This window comes from Leucoraja erinacea, chromosome 40 (genome assembly GCF_028641065.1).
Source record: "Leucoraja erinacea ecotype New England chromosome 40, Leri_hhj_1, whole genome shotgun sequence".
Taxonomy (NCBI): Eukaryota; Metazoa; Chordata; class Chondrichthyes; order Rajiformes; family Rajidae; genus Leucoraja; species Leucoraja erinaceus.
The window spans coordinates 2,412,963-2,436,677 of NC_073416.1; the positions used below are offsets into that span (position 1 = coordinate 2,412,963).

At 43.6% G+C, this 23,715-nt stretch overlaps 1 protein-coding gene across 5 annotated transcripts in view; it reads right to left on the reverse strand.

Annotated features, from left to right (window-relative positions):
- LOC129714629 (R3H domain-containing protein 2) overlaps positions 1–12,090 on the reverse strand; it is a 169,723-nt gene extending 157,633 nt beyond the window's left edge. For 2 of the 5 annotated variants that reach the window (XM_055664328.1, XM_055664329.1), the window contains exon 1: positions 11,816–12,087. The gene's annotated coding sequence lies outside the window, so the exon portion shown is untranslated. Of the gene's footprint in view, positions 1–11,815 lie in introns of all 5 variants that reach the window. The other 3 variants (XM_055664327.1, XM_055664325.1, XM_055664330.1) reach the window with 3 other exon arrangements.
- Positions 12,091–23,715: the final 11,625 nt, after the last annotated feature.

Below are 23,715 nucleotides of genomic sequence, written 5' to 3' on the forward strand. Positions count from 1 at the left end.
TCATTAGACACTTTCTGCTCAATTATTTCTGCTACAATTATTGCCTCTTCTAGAGTGAAGATTTACAAAATACTTGCTTACTGCCACAATATGTTCTTTATTCACCCTGCCCCATTAGAATTCCTTCTGTCTTTACCTCAGGGACCAACGTTTCAATGTACTATCCTTGTTAATTTAATCATAACAGATAAAAAGTTGTTTTTTTTTTAGTTAAATTTTTCTATAACTATTCTAACTTCTCTCCTCAATCTATTTATTGGTCATTCTGTAGCCGCTTCCTAAAACTTGATCTATTGTCAGTTTTACAACTCTTTTGGCAACAGTACAAGCCTCTTCTTTCAATCTAACATCATCCTTAATCTCCTCAGTCATTTTTCTCATGGCATTTTTATTTCTTTATTTGTTGAGAATTATGAAACATGAGGTACTATTGCCAATTCAGACCTCACACCTCTGTATTTTCCAATAATTTCAGGATATGGAAAGCAGTTTTGGACAGGCTCAAACTCACAGAAGATACAAGATAGAAAGCCATCCAGATCATTGTATTAGTCATCAACTATAGATGACAAAAGCATACATGAGGGGCTCAGCCACAGCAACAGGGGCAAAATGAGTAATATCACAGAGCTTGAAATAGGTGGAATTAAGGTACTACTTCCCAGATTTACAGCATTTCTAATTATATTTCAAGGGACGATGTTGCCAATTTAATAGCTGTAAATAGAAAGCTGATTAATCCCCACTGAACAATTTTCTTTTTAATTTGGCAATTTTTTTTAAACCATAATTCAATCACAACTTGGTGAAGCACAGGATTTCCAACCAGCCTCACTCGTGGAAATACAATTCCTATTTCATGGTGATGAATTCAACAACTGTTATGGCCATATTAAATATTTAAAGACAATCTGGAACAGAGAGACCGTTAGCTGAAAAAAAAACATTTGTAATTGGGTTGCAGTCGGTCTCAATTCCGATTTAAGATGGAACATTTACATCCACAAAGATACAAAAGCCAAGCTTAAAATAAAACTCAGCTGTTATCAGCAGCAACAAAAGCATCTTATGGAGTGGCAACATGTTAATATAGTTCCTTTTCTCTTTGTTAACTGATCTACTTCTACATTTTTGGGAGGAATAACTGAATATAATTTACGATTAAAGCGGAAATAACTGAAGTTTTCAACCTTTTAAGAAATTAACAAGAGATTGAAAGTTGGTTAATTAAAGTAACAGGTGACTAGTTTAGGGCAGCACGGTGGCACAGCGGTAGAGTTGCTGCCTTACAGTGCCAGAACCCCGGGTTCAATCCTGACTGCAGGTGTTGTCTGTATGTTCACATGGGTTTTCTCCGGGTGCTCCGGTTTCTTCCCACACGATAAAGACGTGCAGGTTTGTAGCTTAATTGCCTTTGGTAACATTTTAAATTGTTCGTAGTGTGTAGGATAGTGTTAGTGTACAGAGTGATCGCTGGTCGCCGTGGACTCGGTGGGCCAAAGGGCCCGTTTCCCTGCTGTATCTCTAAAGTCTAAAGCTCAAGGGCACCCCTACAGCCTGAACCGAATTGCTCTACACATTGGATAAATCAAGTGTAGAACAGTTATGTAGACAAAACATGAGCATAGATTGCAATTACACAAAATTGGAAGTAGTACAAGTGAATCATTGCTACCCCTGGAAAAAACGGATTGATCCCAGGAAGGAGAGAAAGAAAGAGGTAAAAGGATAAGTGTTGTACCTCCTGGGCTGGCAGAGGAAATTAGTATGAGAAGACATGTCTGTCTGATGATGCCAATTACCAAGGTAGACCCCTTTAAAGTGGAGGCTGATGATGTGGAAGGTGATGACAAGGAGAACGCTACCTTTTGGTTAGGCTGGGAGGAGGTGGAGGGGAAGGGGGCCATTAAGAGCAGGCATGAGGGATGTCGAGGAGACCTGGTTGGGAGACTCAATTACAATAGAACGATAGCCCGTCTCCTTTCACTACTTCTGTCCTTCACATGGCTGAACTTGCTCTTACGCAAAACAACTTCTCCTATAACTCCACTCACTTTTTCCAAGTCAAAGAAACAGCTTATAGGAAGGCACATGGGTCCTAGCTATGCCTGTTGCAAGCGAGAGGATTTATGCCAACAATTTCTAATCCATTTAAACTCCAAAGCAGTAGTTTCTACTCAACAAGTAAACAAAAACAGAAAATACTGGAAAGAGTCACAGGATGTCAAATGCTCAGCAGTGTATTAAATGACTTAAGACCATATCAACAGTAACAAATATTTCACAACCCAAGGAGCTAAAAATGCCAAGGAGCATCACGCAAGGAGAGGTTTCCTGGCAAAACCTCCGATGGACACAATAAATCATTTAAAAAGTCACAATTTAATCAATGAAAGCAGGTGTAGATTTGGTCCGGGGAAGTTGTGCCAGACTAATTTTACGTAACATTTTGGTGAAGTAACACAGGAGGTTTGTTGTGGGTGCTGATGTAGTCTATGTATATTATCAGAAGCATTTGACAAAATCCAACCTCGCAGATTGATCATAAAAGTAAAAGATCATGGAGCTCAAGGAAAGGTGGCAAGTTACAACCAAAATAGGCTCGGTGGCTAAAAACTTACGGGTAATAATATTCAATGGAAGTTTTAGTTGCAGGAAAGGCAAAAGGTCCAAGAGATTCAGTGGTAGATTGTTCCTTTTTGTGAAAAAAAGCAATAGTTCAGACTTGTAGGTAGGAAACAGGATTTAAAAGGAAGCAATTGATACTGATAGTGTCAGAGTGGTTGACGGTGAGGAAGATGATTTTCAGAAGATATCAATGGACTTGTTAGGCAGGCAGACGTGACAAATGGAATTCAATCCAGAGAAACGTAAACGGATATATCTGGGGAAGGGAAACTAGGTGAGGGAATACAGAATAAATGGCTGGAGACTGAGAAGTGCAGAGAAGAGGGATGTTCATGCTCACAAATGCTTGAAAACAGCAGGACAGGTGGATAAAGCGGTTAAAGAACGCAGAGAACATGGGCTTTTTTATAATTTAAAAAACGGACATGAAATACTATATCAGAGCAGGAAAGTCACACTAGAACTACATGAAAACTGAAGCCTGTACAAATGCAGTCCCCACCTTGCTGTATGGTTGCCATTGCTCTGGAGACGATGCAGTTGAGATTTACAAGGATTTTGCCAAAACACCAGAGTTGAACATATCAAATGTCAGTATGCCATTCAACCCTTGAGCCTGCTCCATAATCCAGTAAGACCTCAACCTCACTTTGCCTCCCAATATCTAGATCCTCTTGATTATCTTAATATCCAAAAAAATTACTTCAGCCTTAAAATGCCCAACTGAGCAACCACAGCCTCAAGGTATAAAATCTCAACAATTTACAACCGATTATATATGGAAATTTCACCTAATTTTAGCTCGAGATGCTGTCCTCCGCATCCTGTGCCTAAGTTCGAGATTCTCGCAAGGGATTTCTCAGGTAGGAACAGTAAAATTCCTTCTACACTGCCCTATCACATTCTCTCCGAGTAAAAGCAACACAAGTTAGACAAAACTGCAGATGTTGGTTTAAATCGAAGGTAGACACAAAATGCTGGAGTAACTCAGCGGGTGAGACAGCATCGCTGAAGAGAAGGAATGGGCGACGTTTCGGGTCGAGACCCTTCTTCAGACTGATGTCAGGGGAGGGGGCGGGATAGAATGTAGTCGGAGGCAGGAAGACTAGTGGAAGAACTGGGAAGGGGAAGGGGATGGAGAGAGAAAGCAAGGGCTATCTGAAGTTAAGAGAAGTCAATGTTCATGCCGCTGGGGTGAAAACTACCCAAGTGAAATATGAGGTTCCTCCAATATTTATGCTGTGCCATCATACGTTCCCAGAAATTCAAACAACCTTAAAACAAAAAATACTATCTACCATAGTAAATTTTACCTATCACAGCGATCAAAGTTTGTAAAATTGTCCATAATCCGGCACCAGTTGGGCAAAGAGCTAAGGATTTCTGCTACAAGGGATTGGGTGGAAACAATTAAAAATTCACTCTGAAAACACACTGCTGCCTACTTGAAAGTGCTTGTGAATCACACATTCACTCCAAGCACAACTTGCATCATTTTGTTTAATTCTAAAGGAAAAGGAGACAACGGTTTTAAGTTTACATTTGCCATTTCTCAATGTGGTCAGACTAAACTGAACAGGTGAAAAATAAACCAATGGGTAATTCATTGGAACGCACCACTAATAACAAAAAACGATCACGTTCTAATGACCAGATCTGACATATTTCATTAATCAAAGATCATGGTGGCAGCAAACAGCAACCCAGTCAAAATTGGATAAGGAAACATTTTCCCACTATACTGAATAACAAACCTTCAACATTTTATTAGCTTGTTAATGGAAAGAATGATGCTGAAGATGACAAAATACACATAAGAGACCTGCACCAACATGGCATAACTTCTGCACACCATCACTTCCATTTGACCCCCAACCATAGAAAAGGCAAACAATAGAAATACATTGGACAAACTCACAAGAAAGAAAAAAATGGGAAATCATACTTCAACTACTGAAAGTAATCAAACCCAAGAACCTAGTCATTGGTTGGCAGTTCCTTTGAATAATCTCCCCACATTGGTCACTCTCAGGAGCTTACTCAGTCTGCAATGACCTACACTCACTGCACTGACCAGCAGAGGCCTCCTAGAGTTAATCGAGGTCAACCTAGCATTTCTCAGTGCATTGTGGAACAAGAGCATGTTCAGTGCCCTCCACGGGGTGAGAGATTGCAACCTTCACGTGGTCCACCCCGTTTCCACAAATGCAATCAACCCGACGTGCACAAACAAATAGAACAAGTTGACCTACAACTTTAGGCTTTGCACGCCATACTCAAGAAGAAGTGCCCTCCATAAAGTTTGGGACAAAGACCCATCATTTATTTATTTGCCTGTGTATTCCACAATTTGAGATTTGTAATAGAAAAAAAATCACATGTGGTTAAAGTGCACATTGTCAGAATTTATTAAAGACCATTTTTATACATTTTAGTTTCACCATGTAAAAATTACAGCTGTGCTTACACATAACCCCCCCCGTTTCAGGGCACCATAATGTTTGGGACACAGGTGTTTGTAATTGCTCAAGTGTGTTAAAAATGCCTCCTTAATGCAGGTATGAGAACTCTCAGCACCTAGCCTTTCCTCCAGTCTTCCCATCACCTTTGGAAACTTTTATTGCTGTTTATCAACATGAGGATCAAAGTTGTGCCAATGAAAGTCAAATAGGCCATTATGAGTCTGAGAAACAAGAATAAAACTGTTAGAGACATCAGCTAAACTTTAGGCTTACCAAAACCAACTGTTTGGAACATCATTAAGAAGAAAGAGAACACTGGTGAGCTTACTAATCGCAAAGGGACTGGCAGGCCAAGGAAGACCTCCACAGCTGATGACAGAAGAATTCTCTCTATAATAAAGAAAAACCCCCAAACACCTGTCCGACAGATCAGAAACACTCTTCAGGAGTCAGGTGTGGATTTGTCAATGACCACTGTCCGCAGAAGACTTCATGAACAGAAATACAGAGGCTACACTGCAAGATACAAACTACTGGTTAGCCGTAAAAATAGGATGGCGAGGTTACAGTTTGTGAAGAAGTACTTAAAAGAGCAACCACAGTTCTGGAAAAAGGTCTTGTGGACTGATGAGATGAAGATTAACTTATATCAGAGTGATGACAAGAGCAAAGTATGGAGAAGAAAAAGAATTGCCCAAGATCCAAAGCATACCACCTAATCTGTGAAACACAGTGGTGGGGGTGTTATGGCCTGGGCATGTATGGCTGCTGAAGGTACTGGCTCATTTATCTTCATTGATGATACAACTGCTGATGGTAGCAGCATAATTAATTCTGAAGTGTATAGACACATCCTATCTGCTCAAGTTCAAACAAATGCCTCAAAACTCATTGGCCGGCAGTTCATTCTACAGCAAGACAACGATCCCAAACATACTGCTAAAGCAACAAAGGAGTTTTTTAAAGCTAAAAAATGGTCAATTCTTGAGTGGCCAAGTCAATCACCCGATCTGAACCCAATTGAGCATGCCTTTTATATGCCCAAGAGAAAACTAAAGGGGTCCAGCCCCCAAAACAAGCATAAGCTAAAGATGGCTGCAATACAGGCCTGGCAGAGCATCACCAGAGAAGACACCCAGCAACTGGTGATGTCCATAAATCGCAGACTTCAAGCAGTCATTGCATGCAAAGGACATGCAACAAAATACTAAACATGACTACTTTCATTTACATGACATTGCTGTGTCCCAAACATTATGGTACCCTGAAATGGGGGGAGCTATGTATAAAACTGCTGTAATAGGAAAAAAACTCGCGTGTAGTTAAAGTACACATTGTCAGATTTTATTAAAGGCCATTTTTATACATTTTGGTTTCACCATGTAGAAACTACATAGCGAAACCAAAATGCATAAAAATGTCCTTTATTAAAATCTGACAATGTGCACTTTAACCACATGTGATTTTTTTCTATTACAATTCTCAAATTGTGGAGTACAGAGAAAAATAATAAATGACGGGTCTTTGTTCCAAACATTATGGAGGGCACTGTATATCCTCATGCATTAGACCAGTTAAAACAAAACAGAAACAGGAATAACCCTCTCTAGACAGCATGGTTGGACACAGCTCCTTGTTGCTGCATGCTTCTGAGATCCCCTGGGTATTTATTCCCGACTCATGGACACACATTGGAACCATTTCTTCACCATGTCACCAATTATCTGCAAATTTAAACAAACCAACAGCAGTGTTCTCTCCCAGGTCAACATCCCCAGCATTGAAGTCCTGGGTACACACAGTTACCTGCGTTGAGCTGGCCATTTAGTTCATGTACTCAGAGCTCTCCCATTAGAAGAGATTATCTGGAGGACAGAGTAAGATTGAGGACATGGTGACGTGTTCCTTGAAGTGCAGCACCCCACTGACACCTGGGTATCTGTGGCCCCTAACTGCTCAAATTGGAGGAGGAGTATTTGGGATGGTATTTAGAACCTTTAGGTCTCGTGTCAGGATCACACAGGAGCAAAATATAAATGGCTGAAAGAGCGCACCAATTTCCAGGTGGAATTTCTCGAGGTTCTCCGATTTCCTTCCCAATCCCTAAGAATTGCAGGTTTGTTGGTTAATTGGCTTCTGCAAATTGTCCATAGTGTAGGATTGAACTAGTGTACGGGTGATTGCTGGTCGGCACAGGCGTGTTGGGCTGAAGGGTCTGTTTTCACGCTGTATCTCTGAACTAAACTAAAATACTGCAGATAAAAGGGATTATTCCATTATCCCTGCTGAGCACTTCAAAAACAAACAAAAAAAGAAATTCTTAGATTCATCTCTTGAAGTGATTCCCATGTTTCAACCCACACTCCAATCCCTGGTTCCAAAGTCCTGGCCATGCTCCAGTTTTCAGCCACACACCTAGTCCCATTCTCGGGCCATCAGGATGCAATTGGCAGAATACTAGTTTCTGCATCTGCAATCTCTGGCGCCTCCAGCAACTTGCTGGTGCCCAGTTTGTTTTGCCAGGATAACTCTGCTCCAGATCTCATCACAGCCATGATCCAAACATGGACCAAAGAACTGGATTCCAGAGGTGAGGCAAGGGTGACACATTTAATTGAGAATGGTATCAAGACAGCCATTCTACATTTTCATTGTGTCTTCCAACAGCTGCAGTGTGTACCATCTAGAAAATGCAGTTGTTGACAATGGCTACTTGAAGAGGACCTCCCAAATCTGTGACCTCTACCACCAAGAAGAAGAAAGGCCACAAGCAAGTAGGAATGCGACCACCTGCATGTTCCCCATCTAATATACACACCATCTTCACCAGGATGGTAGACACAAAATGCTGGAGTAACTCAGCGGGTGAGGCAACATCTATGGAGAGAAGGAATGGGCGACATTTCGGGTCAAGACCCTATATTTTGCTGTTGGGTCTAACTCCTGGAATGCCCTGCCAAACAACTCCGCGGGAACACTTTCATCAAAGGACAGGAGTAGTTCATAGGGGGCAGCTGGCCACAGTTCAGATAATTATTGCCCCTGCCTACTTTTAATCAGTAGCAAAATGTCCTTAACAGTATTATCAAATGCCAGCTATTGATAACTTGTACATTCATTTTTAGTTTGGGCTTAGTATGAACATCCAGTTCCTGGACTCATTACAAGCTTGATTCATTGATTAAAAGATACAGCATGGAAACAGGCCCTTCAGCCCCATCTGAAGAAGGGTCTCAACCCGAAACGTCACCCATTCCTTCTATCCAGAGATGCTACCTGTCCCAGAGTTACTCCAGCATTTTGTGTCCATCTTCAGTTTAAACCAGAATCTGCAATTCCTTCCTACACCTTCAGCCCATCAAGTCCATATCAATCATCGATTATCCTTTCACAATGGGCTGCCGGTTAACCCAATTAAGGACGAAAGAGCAACCAGAGGCAAGGCAAGAGTAACTACTCTTGAAAGTAAATAGTGTTTGAGCAAGTGTAACATCAAGGAGGGCTTGTAAAATAAAATCAATGGTTCCACAGGCTGGAACCATGACTTACACGAAGGAGTAAGTTGTGGGAGACCAATCTAGTCAACCCTTGGACATTGCTGGAGGAGTTCAGCTGCTTGATTAATGACCTTTTCTCTATAATGAAGGTCAGAAATTAGGATTCCAGCGATTCCACACTGTTGAACTCCTCAGAACATGAAACAATCCATTCCTGCATGCATTTAGGTGTGGGCTGAAATTATTCATGCTACACAGGTGCCATGGAATGGTAATCTTCAACAAGAGAGCGTTTCCTTCAACTGTATTCCCCTCACCCAATCCTCCATTAACATCCTGGTTGTCACCAATGACCAGAAACTCAGCTGGAAAAGTTACATAAATACTGTGGCAACAAGAGCAGGTCATACGAATTTAGTAAGTCGCAGCCGGAGTAGACTACGGCCCCTCAAGCCTGTTCTGCCATTCAATAAGATCAGAGCTGATCAGATCGCAGCAACACTGCATTTCCAACTACCCCCACGCATATCAAGAATCCATCTCTGCCTCGATAATATTCAAGGACTCCGTTTTCACCATCCCCTGAGAAAGAGGATTCCAAAGCCTTACCATACCCAGAGAAATAAATGCCCCCATTTGTCGCAAATGAGCAATTGTTTATTCTTAAGCAATGAACCCTAATTCTAGATTCACCCACAAAAGGAAACATCCTCTCCACATCCATCCTGTCAAGACCAGCACCTGTAGCAAGCGACTCATTTCCTGATGCCTTTCCATCACCTACAATGCACCACTTTAGAAGTGTCTCCACTGTCTCAAAGAATACAGCTTTAATAACATTCTAAGCTTAACACCAACTTGATTGGCACATCATTCACCATCGTACGCACACATTCTCTTCCTCCATCAGTGCAGCACAGTTGCAGTGTGTACCATCTTCAAAATGCACTGCATTAATGCTTATTCACATTATCTGAGCCTCTGATCTCCACCACATAGAACAGTGGCTCCCAACATTTTTCATCCGCAGCCAAAAATTGATCAAACATTTGGACTCATGGTCAATGATTTAAAATAGCATGATGAATGAATTGATAATTCTGTCAAAAATGACTGGATTTTCAAAACATTTTATTTTGGCTTTTCAGCTTATTAATCACAAAATTAAAGCATTGAATAAAAAACAAATTAAATAATTGAAAACAAAATTAAAGTTTTAAATAAATGACTCATAATGAATATTGTGATGACACCAAATGCTCCCACTGGCCTACCTGCCTGCCCCTTGCATGCTGAAACTTGCACAACAGCTGCAAGGCTGCAGAGCAATCGATTCAACATTTGCTGCAATTTCCCATAATTTGTCTTTAATTTTTGAACCTCCTGACAACCCAGTTTCAATCCTTCACAGCCAAATGTTGGTCCACGTGCAGATGTTGAGAACCAGCGACTTGGAAGAAGGGCTGCAGGCAGACCGGAACACCACCACCTACAAACTTCACACCAAGCCACAAGATCCTGACTTGGAAAAAGATCATCATTGCACCTAGACCCTTCCAATTTTGAAAGGATTCATTTCACCACACACACAGCTACGGCTCAAACTGCCAGCTCGTTACCACCTCAAAGAGAACAATTGCTAGTCTTGTCAGTGATGCTCACATGTTGTCAATGAATAAAAAAACTACTTCCCCAATACAGTACGCAGTGACAAGTCAAGGGTCATGATAGTCCACCAAACCCACAACCAGCTCTCATCTTGCATAAGTGTATTTTACTGCCTTATCCTGGATCTCACACTCAGTGGGATCTTTCTGGTACGTTGCTAAGAGTTCTCAAGACATTAGACACCTCGCTTGCTGTGACGCAAAGAATTGTTTGCTATCATTGAGGATGAAAAGAATCAAAGTCCCCACACTGTTTTCCTTGATAATCAGGGGGGGGGGGGGGAAGGAAGACCTTTTAAAGCACAAAGATTCAAAAGAAACAGTACTTCTGGATGCTGCAAAATTATGTCATATCCAGAAGTTCTCACATTGGATGGACAAACTAAGTGGACAGAGACCAGGTGAATTTGCAAGGATTCAACACGCTCAATCAAAAAATGAAAGCATATCATAGAAAAAGTACAGTACAAAACAAACCTCCATGTCAAACCATAATGATGATTTGCATTTAAACCAAGAGTTATCCTTAACATTCATGGAACAAAATTCCTGACCTCAACGTCATTCAATGAATTCTGCCTTATCCAATTTGCTATACACAAGAACGTTGGGTTTTTTTCTCCATGGCATTAGTGATTGCACTCACAAAATTGCCTTGTTAGCTGCAAAATGTTTCTATATATTCCAAGAACATGAAATTGCAACCCTTTCTTTCAATCAGCATTGCCACAATTAAGAACCTAGATGCAATCAATGGCTTTTAGTATCAATGGAACTTTGAAGAATTATCATTGGCCATTCCATTCCTGGGCAAGGTTGCACACCAATTCACTGGATGCTTGGTGAAGGTCCACCTAATTTATGCTCTACCTTATTTCCAGTAATCACATGGAGTTGTTGACTAATTGTAGCACAAGCAAAATCTCTATTATTCCAGGGAAAGGAAAAAACTGATCCAAGGACTTGTATCCTGAAAAAAATGTTCCAGATGAAAGAAGAGGTCAGGCTTTTAGCAGGAACCTTTCACATTTCATCATGGCACATTCTTAAATAAGTTCAGGATACCGGCCAGCATATTATCCAGGAAAACACACATGCCACCTACACGTGGCTAACAGAACTCAGCACATTTTCACTCAGTACATGAATGGACACATCAAACTGTCCCTCCCTATCCTCCAGATGTCAAGCCAATCCTTTAGAGGGTCTTGATGTTGGAAAGACATCATTAATGTGCGGCGAGTATTAAACCCCGATGGCTCTAAAGCACAATGGGATCATGGCATAATACGACCTCTGGCATACAACAAGCATGTGAAACGATGAAAATCCAGTAAGTATGAGTGACCCTGCAGTGAAGACACCCTGGAAGTACATGGACTCAAACTTAATTTGACTGGGTCGTGAGCAAGCATGCTCCCTGGTGCTTTTCGCATGTGCCCCTGGAGCCCTGACCCTCTCCCCCCACCCACCACCGCCCGCCCGCCGTTGCACTGTCCCCGCCCTCCCCCCTGCACTCCCCACCCCCCCGAAGGCCTCCCACGCTTTGCCTCCCACTCACCGCCTCACAACTCGCCTTCAGGGCCGACGCCTCAGAAACTCCGCGCTCGGCGCTCGCACCACGAACCGACCGTTGCCGACCAAGGGGGGAGGGAGGGGGGGAAAAAACCCAAAGCTTCGCCTTGCGAGGAAGTGAGAGAGAGAAGGAGGGAGGGGAAGGAAGAAAACACAAAGAAGGAAATGAGAAAGAAACCAAACGGCGGAGAAATAAAAAGAGAAAAGAAAGAAAATAATCTCGCCGGCTCCGGCGCCTGCGTGCTGCGTCACACCTTCCTGCCCACTCAGTGACGTCAACAGGTGCTCCGTGCTTGTGACGTCACGGGTTTGTGCGTAGAGGCAGGCCGCCGCTCAGCGTGTGCGGAATGTGGCGGGGAGCTGCAGGCCTTCTCTAATCGCTTCCCCCGTCCCTGCACAGGCCGAGACCTCAGGCCGTGCGTGACTCGCCCTGAAAAGTGGTGAATGCGACTATTTCCACCAGCACTTCCATGGAGGCGGCCTTGTTCCAGACGCAGGAGGAAGTGGACATGTGTAAAGCCGGTTGTGTTACGCTTTACTGCAGCTCAGCGGCTGCCACTGAGTGCTATAGTTATGTTCAAATCTACTCCAAAGACTTGAGCACAACAACAACAACAAAAACAAACACATCCAGGCTGATGTTCCTGTGTAGTGTTGTGGAAACTGCACAGTGCTTGCATCAGACGAATTAGATTGAAACTCAGGTTACAGTTCTCACAGGTGGGTGTGAAAAGCTTCCTTTACAAGTATTTCAAAGGGCAGAGCAAATTTTCGCACCTGTCTCTGGCAATATTTAGCTAACAACCAAACATCAAAGATAGACACAAAATGCTGGTGTAGTTCCCGGGGGGGAGACAGGCAGCATCTCCAGAGAGAAGGATCCCCAGATATGCTGCTTTACATGCTGGGTTACACCAGCATTTTGTGTGAATCTTTTGTGTAAACCACCATCTGCAGTTCCTTCCTAGACAAACATCATCAAAACCTGGTTATTGTCACAGTGCCTCTTGCAGGAGCTTCTTGTGTGTGTGTGTGTGTGTGTACATGGCCTGTCCCATTTCCTGCCAAACAACAATGACTGCATTTAAAAAAAATACTTAATTAGCTGTGGCTTTTGGATATCCTAAGTTTATAAAAGATGCTACAGAAATAGACAATAGGTGCAGGAGGAGGCCATTCGGACCTTCGAGCCTGCACCACCATTCAATGTGAACATGGCTGATCATCCCCAATCAGTACCCCGTTCCTGCCTTCTCCCCATATCTCCTGACTCTGCTATCTTTAAGAGCCCTATCTAGCTCTCTCTTGAAAGTATCCAGAGAACCGGCCTCTACCGCCCTCTGAGGCAGAGAATTCCACAGACTCACAACTCTCTGTGAGAAAAAGTGTTTCCTCTTCTCCATTCTAAATGGCTTACCCCGTATTCTTAAACTGTGGCCCCTGGTTCTGGACTCCCCCAACATCGGGAACATGTTTCCTGCACGTTTCCTATTAATCTAGGAAAACAAACTAGATTATTTGCAGAACACATGCTGGGAATTTCAATGCATATCAGAGTAGATGTAGTAAATCAGCTTGGAGAAAATTTTCACTCGGTACACTTGCATAATTTTTAGCATTTACCCTACAGAGTACTCCATTACCACTAAGCAAAAAAGATAAAGAAGGAACTATTGGTCCAGGATCTTTGACCACTAACAATATGGCGGCACTCATAATTGACTTCAAAGAAAGATGTCTGAATAGATTTAGTCATCCCTGGGCCAGAGAGTTGATCTTTCCTGGCACTAATACTTTTTCTTCAATAATACAATTACTTTAATCCCAGACACAAGTAATCATACAGTTGGGTTGTGAGCTACCCAAGCGGAATATGAGGTGCTGTTCCTCCAGTTTGCATATGGTCTTACTCTGATAATAGAAGAGGCCCAGGACACGAGTGGCCCCTTATGCCACGAGTAATTGAATGGAAAGATACAGCATGGAAACAGGCCATGCGACTCTCCAAGTCCACGCCGATCATCGATCACCTCTACACTAGTTCTATCCTACACACTAGGGACAACTTACGAAAGCCAATTAACCTGCATATCTTTGGAATATGGGAGGAAACCGGAGCATCCGGAGAAAACAGACATGGTCACAGGGAGGACATGCAAACTATGTACAGACAGCACCCATGGTCAGGATCGAACCCGGGTCTCCAGTGCTGTAAGGCAGCTGCTCTACCGCTGCACCACGGTGCCACCCAAAAAGTCAATGGAATAAATATAATTTAATTGAGGATTTTTCCAAATATTTATTTAAATCAATACCTCTCATCTGCTGTCTTAACGTTTTAAACTAATTTTCCAAATATCCATCTTAGCCAAAGTTCAGAAACCATTGTTTTGAATGAACTCACAATTGGCCTCCAGGGCAGAGAATGCCAAAGATTTGCCACTATGAGCAAAGGAATTTCTCCTCGTCTCCTTCCAAAATGGCCTGCCCCTTATTCTAAAACTGACCCCTAGGTCCATTCTCCTCAGCCGGGGGAAACATTCTTCCTGCCAAGCCTTGAATGAATTTTGGAAATTTCAATGAGAACTCCTCAATTTCTTCTGAACTCTGGACAACATAAGCCTAATCTACTCAATCTCTCCTCATACAGCAACCCTGCAAAAAAAAATACAGCAAAATTGAGCGCCCTGGAGAGGAAAAGACTACAAAAAGTAGTAAACACTGCCCAGTCCATCATTGGCTCTGACCTTCCTTCCATCGAGGGGATTTATCGCAGTCGCTGCCTCAAAAAGGCTGGCAGTATCATCAAAGACCCACACCATCCTGGCCACACACTCATCTCCCTGCTACCTTCAGGTAGAAGGTGCAGGAGCCTGAAGACTGCAACAACCAGGTTCAGGAATAGCTACTTCCCCACAGCCATCAGGCTATTAAACCTGGCTCGGACAAAACTCTGATTATTATGAACCCATTTTCTGTTATTTGCACTTTATCAGTTTATTTATTCATGTGTGTATATATTTATATTATAGTATATGGACACACTTATCTGTTTTGTAGTAAATGCCTGCTATGTTCTGTGTGCTTAAGCAAAGCAAGAATTTAATTGTCCTATACAGGGACACATGACAATAAACTCACTTGAACTCGAACCCACTATCCCTGTAACTAGTCCAGTGATTTTTTTCTGCATTCCAACTGTGCCAATTCTATTTAGTCCAGTAAAGATATTAGGGCAGCACGGTAACGCAGCAGTAGAGTTGCTGCCTTACAGTGCTCACAGAGCCAGGTACCCGGCTTCGATCCCGACTACGGGTGCTGTCTGTACGGAGTATGTACGTTCTCCCCGTGACCTGCGTGGGTTTTCTCCGAGACCTTCGGTTTCCTCCCACGCTCCAAAGACGTACAGGTTTGTAGGTTAATTGGCTTGGTGTATGTGTAAATTGTTCCTAGTGTGTGTAGGATAGTGTTAGTGTGCGGGGATCCCTGGTCGGCGCGGACTCGGTGGGCCAAAGAGCCTGTTTCCACGCTGTATCTCTAAACTTAAACTAAAGTTAAGGAACATATATCTACACACAATATTCCAGGTGTGGTTTCATCAAGGTCTGATATAATTGCATTAGGACATCCTTACTGCTGTGCTCAAATCCTCTCGTAATAAAGTTCAAACATTTTCTATTGCCACTCTAACTGCTTGCTAACCTGTAAGATAGCTTTCAGTGAATTGTGTACAAAGACACCCAGCCCCCCCTTAGGAAATCAACTACCCAATCTCATCATGTAAAAAATACCCTACTCTTCCACTTTGATAATGTCACATTTTTCTATATTATGTTTCATCCGTCACGTTCTTGCCCACCCACTCAGCTTGTCACTTTCTCCTGAAGCCGCTTTACATTCTCCTGATGCACAATAGTTTAATAGCATCAGCAAACTTGGAAATATAGCATTTGATCCCCTCAGCCAAATCCTAAAGTGATCCAACTTTATCTTTAATATTCCCCTGCACTTTCTACGTGGTAACATTTACAGCCTATTTTTATAATTCTTAGTAGTTCACTCACATATTCTATATTTACTTTTTTCTTCATTTTTTCCCCTTTATTTTTCATATTCTCCAAATACTCATGCTTATTACTCTTTTTTTGCAGCATTTCAAGTCCCTTCTTTTTACCTAACTTCTTTCGTTGGTCATTAAAAGACATTTAAGCAGGTACATGGATATGAGAGGCTTAGAGAGATACTAGACCAAGTGGGACCCATTGGGCCCCTGCCACACGGGAGGCCTGGTCCCCCAACGCAACCCGTTCCCACAACGCAATATTCCACCACTTACCCATAGCACCCATGGGAGGCATGGTTCCCCAATGCAACCCGTTCCCCAACGCAATATTCCACCACTCACCCATAGCCCCCAACTGCGCTGGGGCCGCTCATTTCGCCTTATTCACCCTCCCTCATTTCAAACTTTAAAAAAATTAAGTGTACTGTGACTTTAAAATATTTTTAAAAATGCACCCTCCCTCCATGCTGCCAGGAATATACTTGCTGCCAGGAATATTAAAGAAAAGGGATTGCAACATTGCCGGCTGAGTGTCCCGGGATTGCAACATTGTAGCTGGTAGGGTTACAATCCCATTGTGAAGTCATAGCTGCAGAGAGAAGATGTTTTTCTCAAATTTGGATTTTTTAATTAAAAAATGTGAAATAACTTGTGAGATATAACATCAATCTGAACATAACTTGACACAAACCACCACATGACAATTGTGAGTAAGGTGGTGCAAAATTATTAGCGATATCGTGTACCGTTTTGGCGTAGAAACAAACAAGATGAGAGTTTTAGCAATATACTAGACCAAGTGGGACCCATTGGGTCCCTGTCACACGGAAAGTCTGGTCCCCCAACGCAACCCATTCCCCCAACGTAATATTCCACCACTCACCCATAGCCCCTCGTCCTCCCTCTTTTTAAACTTTAAAAAAAATGCAAGCACTTGCTGCCAGGACTTAAACAAAATTCCAATTCCACTTCCCCTGCCTCCCCCAGCACTCCCTCCCACTCTTGTTCAGCCTCACTCTGCCCCTTCCACTCCTGTTCAGCCTCACTCTGCCAGGACTATGTGTTCTATGATTGCAACATTGTTGCAAATGAGATCCCAGTGTGACGTCATAGCTGTAACTGCCAGCATCTGGCACAGCATGAAGTTATTGATTTCAAAGTGGGAGTTTGTAAAGCTAAAAATATTAATAACTTGTAAACTATAACATCAATCTGAACGAAATTTGTTGAAAACACACCACAAGACAATTGTGAGTAAGGTGGTGCAAAATATTTAGTGATATTGTGTACAATGTTGGCATAATTTCAGGATCCCACACGCATGCACGCACGCAGACAGGCAGACATCCAAACAAGATGAGAGCTTTAGTAATATACTAGACCAAGTGCGTCTGCTCCCCCAATGGTGTGATCCCCCAACCCAATATTCCACCATGCACCCGTCTCCTCCAACGGAACTGAACCCGTTCCCAAATGTAAGATTCCAGCACTCCCCTGCCTCTCTCAGCAGTGGATTTAAAAAAAATTCCAATTGCACCACCCCTGGCTGCTGCAGCAGTGAAAAGTTCAGAGTGTTCCTGTCTTGCAACTTTGCATTGAAGTGTGTTGGAAGCTGATAGGAAGGAGCAGCCATCAACGAATCAAAAGGCAGAAAGGCAGCCGGACAGCAGCCGGTCGGATGGCACGAGAGTTTTATATATTAATAGAAGATAGATAGATAGATCGATGGATAGATGGGCCAAATGCGGGCAGGTGGGAATAGTTTAGATGGGGCATCTTGATCGCCATGGACAAGTGGGCCGAAGGACCTGTTTCCGTCCTGTATATTTATTTCAGTTTGGAGATACAGTGCGGAAACAGGCCCTTCGGCCCACCTAGTCCGCGCCGACCAGTGATCCCCGTACACTAGCACTATCCTACACACTAGGGACAATTTAAACCTTTACCAAAGCCAATTAATGTACAAACCTGTACGCCTTTGGAGTGTGGGAGTAAACCAGAGCACCTGGAGAAAACCCACGTGGTCACGGGGAGAACGTACAAACTCCGTACAGACAGCACTTGTAGTCGGGATACAACCCGGGTCTCTGGCGCTGTAAGATAGCAACTATACCGCTGTGCCACTGTGCCACCCGATGCCTGGTACACTTTTCCATTGGAGCTCTTATTTCCCAGTGGAATGTAACGTTAGTGAGATTTTCTTCAAATATTTGTTTAAACATTTGCTCATCTTCCGTCTTAACTTTTTAACCTAATTTCCCAAACTCCCACCTTAGCCAATTCACCTCACACACAAATGTAATTGGATTTAATGAAGTTGAAGATCTAGTTTCAGAGGTAAAGTTGTGGCTATCAAACTCAATATGATGTTTAATCATATTGCGCTCCCCAGGGAATTCATTACCAAGAGATGAACAATTAACCCTGTCCCATTACAAAATATAAGATCTAAAATAGTCTATTCCTTGGTGGATTTAACTACATATTATTTCTGGTAATTGCCTCAAAAGCATACCAAAAACATCCTCTGAACAATTCATACTAATGTGATGTGTCCAGTCTTGGGTAATACTCTTCCTAGTGGTGTAACTGATGTTCGGAGGTTTCTAAACTGCTCCCACTAGTGTTATTTGTCCCTGTGTTATATCTTATCCTCATCTATTCTGTTTCTTTGATACTATCTAAATGGATCCCTCGTGCCAGCAACATGGATGTGATCAAGCAAGCTGAGAGGCCAATTACAACGAGGAATTCACACAGACAGGAAACAACCACAACTTTTAATCAAAAACGTACACATTATACAGAGCACTAAGTAAACGTTGGAACAAGCGCAAATGAAAAAGATAGCATCTGAAATATTATTTTAAAAACTTCCAAGCACAATCCTTGTATTTTGAAAGTTTTATATAAGGGAATAACAAACCATTATATTGTATATAATGGTTTGTTATTCCCTACCTAATGTAGGGAATTATTCAATTCCCTACATTTACATGGTAAATGGTAGGGAATTGAAGAATACAGTTGAACAGAGGGATCTGGGTATAACCGTGCATAGTTCCTTGAAGGTGGAATCTCATATAGATAGGGTGGTAAAGAAAGCTTTTGGTATGCTAGCCTTTATAAATCAGAGCATTGAGTATAGAAGCTGGGATGTAATGTTAAAATTGTACAAGGCATTGGTGAGACCAAATCTGGAGTATGGTGTACAATTTTGGTCGCCCAATTATAGGAAGGATGTCAACCAAATAGAGAGAGTACAGAGGAGATTTACTAGAATGTTGCCTGGGTTTCAACAACTAAGTTACAGAGATAGGTTGAATAAGTTAGGTCTTTATTCTCTGGAGCGCAGAAGGTTAAGGGGGGACCTGATAGAGGTCTTTAAAATGATGAGAGGGATAGACAGAGTTGATGTGGACAAGCTTTTCCCTTTGAGAATAGGGAAGATTCAAACAAGAGGACATGACTTCAGAATTAAGGGACAGAAGTTTAGGGGTAATATGAGGGGGAACTTCTTTACGCAGAGAGTGGTAGCGGTGTGGAATGAGCTCCCAGTGGAAGTGGTGGAGGCAGGTTCATTGGTATCATTTAAAAATAAATTGGATAGGCATATGGATGAGAAGGGAATGGAGGGTTATGGTATGAGTGCAGGCAGGTGGGACTAAGGGGAAAAAAATTTGTTCGGCATGGACTTGTAGGGCCGAGATGGCCTGTTTCCGTGCTGTAATTGTTATATGGTTATATGGTTATATAATATATATGAGAAAAGTTCAGTTTAGTTTATAGTTATGTGTACAGTAAAAGGTTTTTGTTGCGTGCTATCCAGTCAGCAGAAAGACAATGCATGATTACAGTGTATGTAGTGTTACAGTGTACATGATGGGATGCAAGCAGAAGCCTCCATGTGGTGCATCCCAGGCAATGCTGATGACAGAAACTGTACCACAGTGACTGACTGAAGTAGCCAATTCTGCAGCCACCGACCGTCACTGACCGACCAGAAAGACGTAATATAGAAGATGGCCGGACACGAGGAAGAAGTGTACATGATAAGGGAATAAGTACATTTCTTTCTCCACAGATGCTTCCTGACATGCTGGGTATTCGCACCATTTTATTTCAGATTTACAGTACCTGCGGGTTTTTGTTAGCTTTATTCTACATTTTATTCAGGGACAGATATTTTGTGTAGCCGCTATTATTAGATGGCACAATATTAAATATTCATTTAGACCTAATGCAATTAAGCCTAAACTTTTCTGTGTGTCTTAGAAACATAGAAAATAGGTGCAGGAGTAGAGGCCATTTGGCCCTTCGTGCCTGCACCGCCATTCATTGTGATCATGGCTGGTCATCCACAATCAGTAACCTGATCCTGCCTACTCCCCATATCCCTTGATTCCGCTAGCCCCTAAACCTCCGTCAAGATCAGTTCACAAACAACTGGGCGGCACGGTGGCGCAGCGGTAGAGCTGCTGCCTTACAGCGCCAGGGACCCGGGTTCGATCCTGGCTACGGGTGCTGTCTGTACGGAGTTTGCACGTTCTCCCCATGACCAGCGTGGGTTTTCCCCGGGAGGTTCAGTTTCCTCCCACACTCCAAAGACGTACAGATTTGCAGGTTAATTGGCCAGGTAAAATTGTAAATTGTGATCATGTTAATGTGCAGGGATTGCTAGTCGGTGTGGACTTGATGGGCTGAAGGGCCTGTTTCCGCACTGTTTCTCTAAACTAAACTAAACTGAAAGTAACGTCAATATGACTGTTTTTCCTTGACTATGTTAGTAAGGTCTCGAAGAGGCCTGAGTTAACTGGCCATTGAGCAAGCTGCTGCCATCGGGGTGATCATAGCTTGCATTTGTGCGGGTCTGGAGTTAGTGAAAGCATTGTTGCAATCAGGGTGACACCAGCGAACCAGCCTGTTGGACTCGGGAGAGTGCCAGGGCGTTGTGGGCCTTGGAAAAGTTGGTCACACTCAGGATGTCAACATCACTACCACCTACGAGTAAAAAGTATCCATTTGTTCCATGCCGACCTTTTTTTTACTCGTGGACATTTTTTTATCAGGCTGGAAAAAAACGCCACGACATACTTGAGGCCACGAGTACGCGGAGACCACTCACGAGCGTGAGGAAGAGTGACCTACGACCTCGTGGCAACCATGTTGCGAGTATGAGTCAAGGGCAAACTCGGCAGAGGTCACCAATTAGGTTGTGAAAGTGGGACAGGGGCTTCAAGTGATTCTGTTTTTTTGAAGAGGTGATGAAGGAGATCGATGAAGGGAGGGCAGCGGATGTTGTATACGTGGATTTTATTAAAGGCTTTGGATAATGGTCGGCTGATCCAAAAAGTTTAAGGTGTACGGGATTCACGATAACTTCGTCGCATGGATTCAGAACTGGCTTATTGATAGAAGCCAGAGGGCTGTGGTTGAAGGTAGATATTCTGGCTGGAGATTTGTGACCAGTGGAGTTCCGCGGGGATCTGTGCTGGGACCTCTGCTGTTTGTGATATATATAAATGACCTAGATGTAAATGTAGACGGGTTAGTGAGTAAGTTTGCTGACGACACTGAAACTGGAGGAGTTGCAGACAGAGAGGAATGCTGCCAGAAGACACAGCGGGATATAGATCAGCTGCAGAAATGGCAGATGGAGTTGAACCCCAAGCAAGTGTGCGGGTGTTGCACTTTGGGAGGTTGAATGTACCTGAATGTACTTTTTCCCCACCCACTGCCTCACGGTGTCCAGCTCTACCTCAGTACCAGTCTTCACCCCTTCACTGTCTCCCTGAGAACCCCAGAGAACTTCCAGACTCCTTGTCCAAGTTCTGGTCCTGAAACTGCATATTGGTAAGCTTGAAATGAACCAGGTCCAGAACCAGGGGCCACACACACAGTTTAGAGTGGTGAATCTCTGGAACTCTCTGCCACAGAGGGTAGTTGAGGCCAGTTCATTGGCTATATTTAAGAGGGAGTTAGATGTGGCCCTTGTGGCTAAGGGGATCAGGGGGTATGGAGAGAAGGCAGGTACGGGATACTGAGTTGGATGATCAGCCATGATCATATTGAATGGCGGTGCAGGCTCGAAGGGCCGAATGGCCTACTCCTGCACCTAATTTCTATGTTTCTATGTTTAAGAATAAGGGGTAAGCCATTTAGAACGGAGACGAGGAAACACTTTTTCTCACCGAGAGTGGCAAGTCTGTGGAATTCTCTGCCTCAGAGGGCGGTGGAGGCAAGTTCTCTGGATACTTTCAAGAGAGAGCTAGATAGGGCTCTTAACAAATCGCGGAGTCAGGGGATATGGGGAGAAGGCAGGAACGGGGTACTGATTGGGGATGATCAGCCATGCTCACATTGAATGGCGGTGCTAGCTCGAAGGGCAAACTGCCCTACTCCTGCATCTATTGTCTATTGTCTATTGTCTTCAGACCTGTTACAAACTCCATTGCCAACTCACCAACTCCACCCCTCACCTTGGAAACTGCCCTATTTGACCCCATTCACACCTAACAGCGCTGCTACTCCCATCCACGCCCTCGTCACCTCCCGTGTTGAGTATTGTAACTCTCTCCTCTCTGGTCTACCCCACAACCCTATCCATAAACGCCGATTGGTCCAGAACTCAGCTGGCCGTATTATCACCGGAACCCCATCCACCGAACGCATCCATCCCATCCTCAAAACAACTGCACTGCCTCCCTGTCCAATACCGCATTGCTTTTAAGATTCTCCTCCTCACTTTCAAAGCCCTCCACAATCTTGCTCCTCCATGCCACTCTGAACTCCTCCAGCCTTACGCTCCACCCCAAATTCTCCGATCCTCTTCTTCCTCCCTGCTCTCCACTCCATCTGTCCACCTGTCCACGATGGGGTTCAGAGTCTTCAGCCTTTCTGCCCCTCACCTCTGGTAGAGTTGCTGGCGTACAGCGCAAAAGACCCGGGTTTGAAGCTGACTACGGGCGCTGCCTGCACAGAGTTCGTACCTTCCACCTGTGACCGGGTGGGTTTCCTCCAGGCGCTCCGGTTTCCTCCCACTTCCCAAAGTCATGCAGGTTTGTAGGTCCATTGGCTTCTGTAAATTGCCACGAGTGTGTTGGATAGAGCTAATGTATGGGTGAACACCGGTCAGTGCTGACTCGGTGGGCCGAAGGGCCTGTTTCCACGCTGTATCAGTAAACTAAAACCCACACAGAGAGCACCTGAGGTTAGGATCAAAACCAGGTCCTGTGCCACTGTGCCACTGCTGAAGGTTAGGGAAGCCAGGGAACAGAATTGACCAGTGTTAATCTGGCTCCAGATTATGACATTTTGGAGCATAAACCTACAGTGCCCTTGCATAACCAGACCAGATTTTGTATCAAATCATGAGAGGAATACATCGGGTAGATGGACAGAGTCTCTTGCCCAAAGTAGGTGAATCGAGGACCAGAGGACATAGGTTTAAGGTGAAGGGGAAAAGATTGAATAGGAATCTGAGGGGTAACTTTTCCACACTTTTGGTGGGTGTATGGAACGAGTTGCCAGAGGAGGTAGTTGAGGCTGGGACTGTCCCAACGTTTACGAAGCAGGTAGACAGGTACATGGATAGGACAGGTTTGGAGGGATATGGACCAAACGCAGGCAGGTGGGACTGGTGTAGCTGGGGCATGTTGGCCGGTGTGGGCAAGTTGGGCCGAAGGGCCTGTTTCCATGCTTTATCACTCTGTGACTCGATGACAGCTGTGCACGGTGCTACGTAAAGGGCCCGTCCCACTTTCACAACCTTTTCCGAGTTTGCCCTTGACTCATACTCGCAGCATGGTCGTAGGAGGTCACTA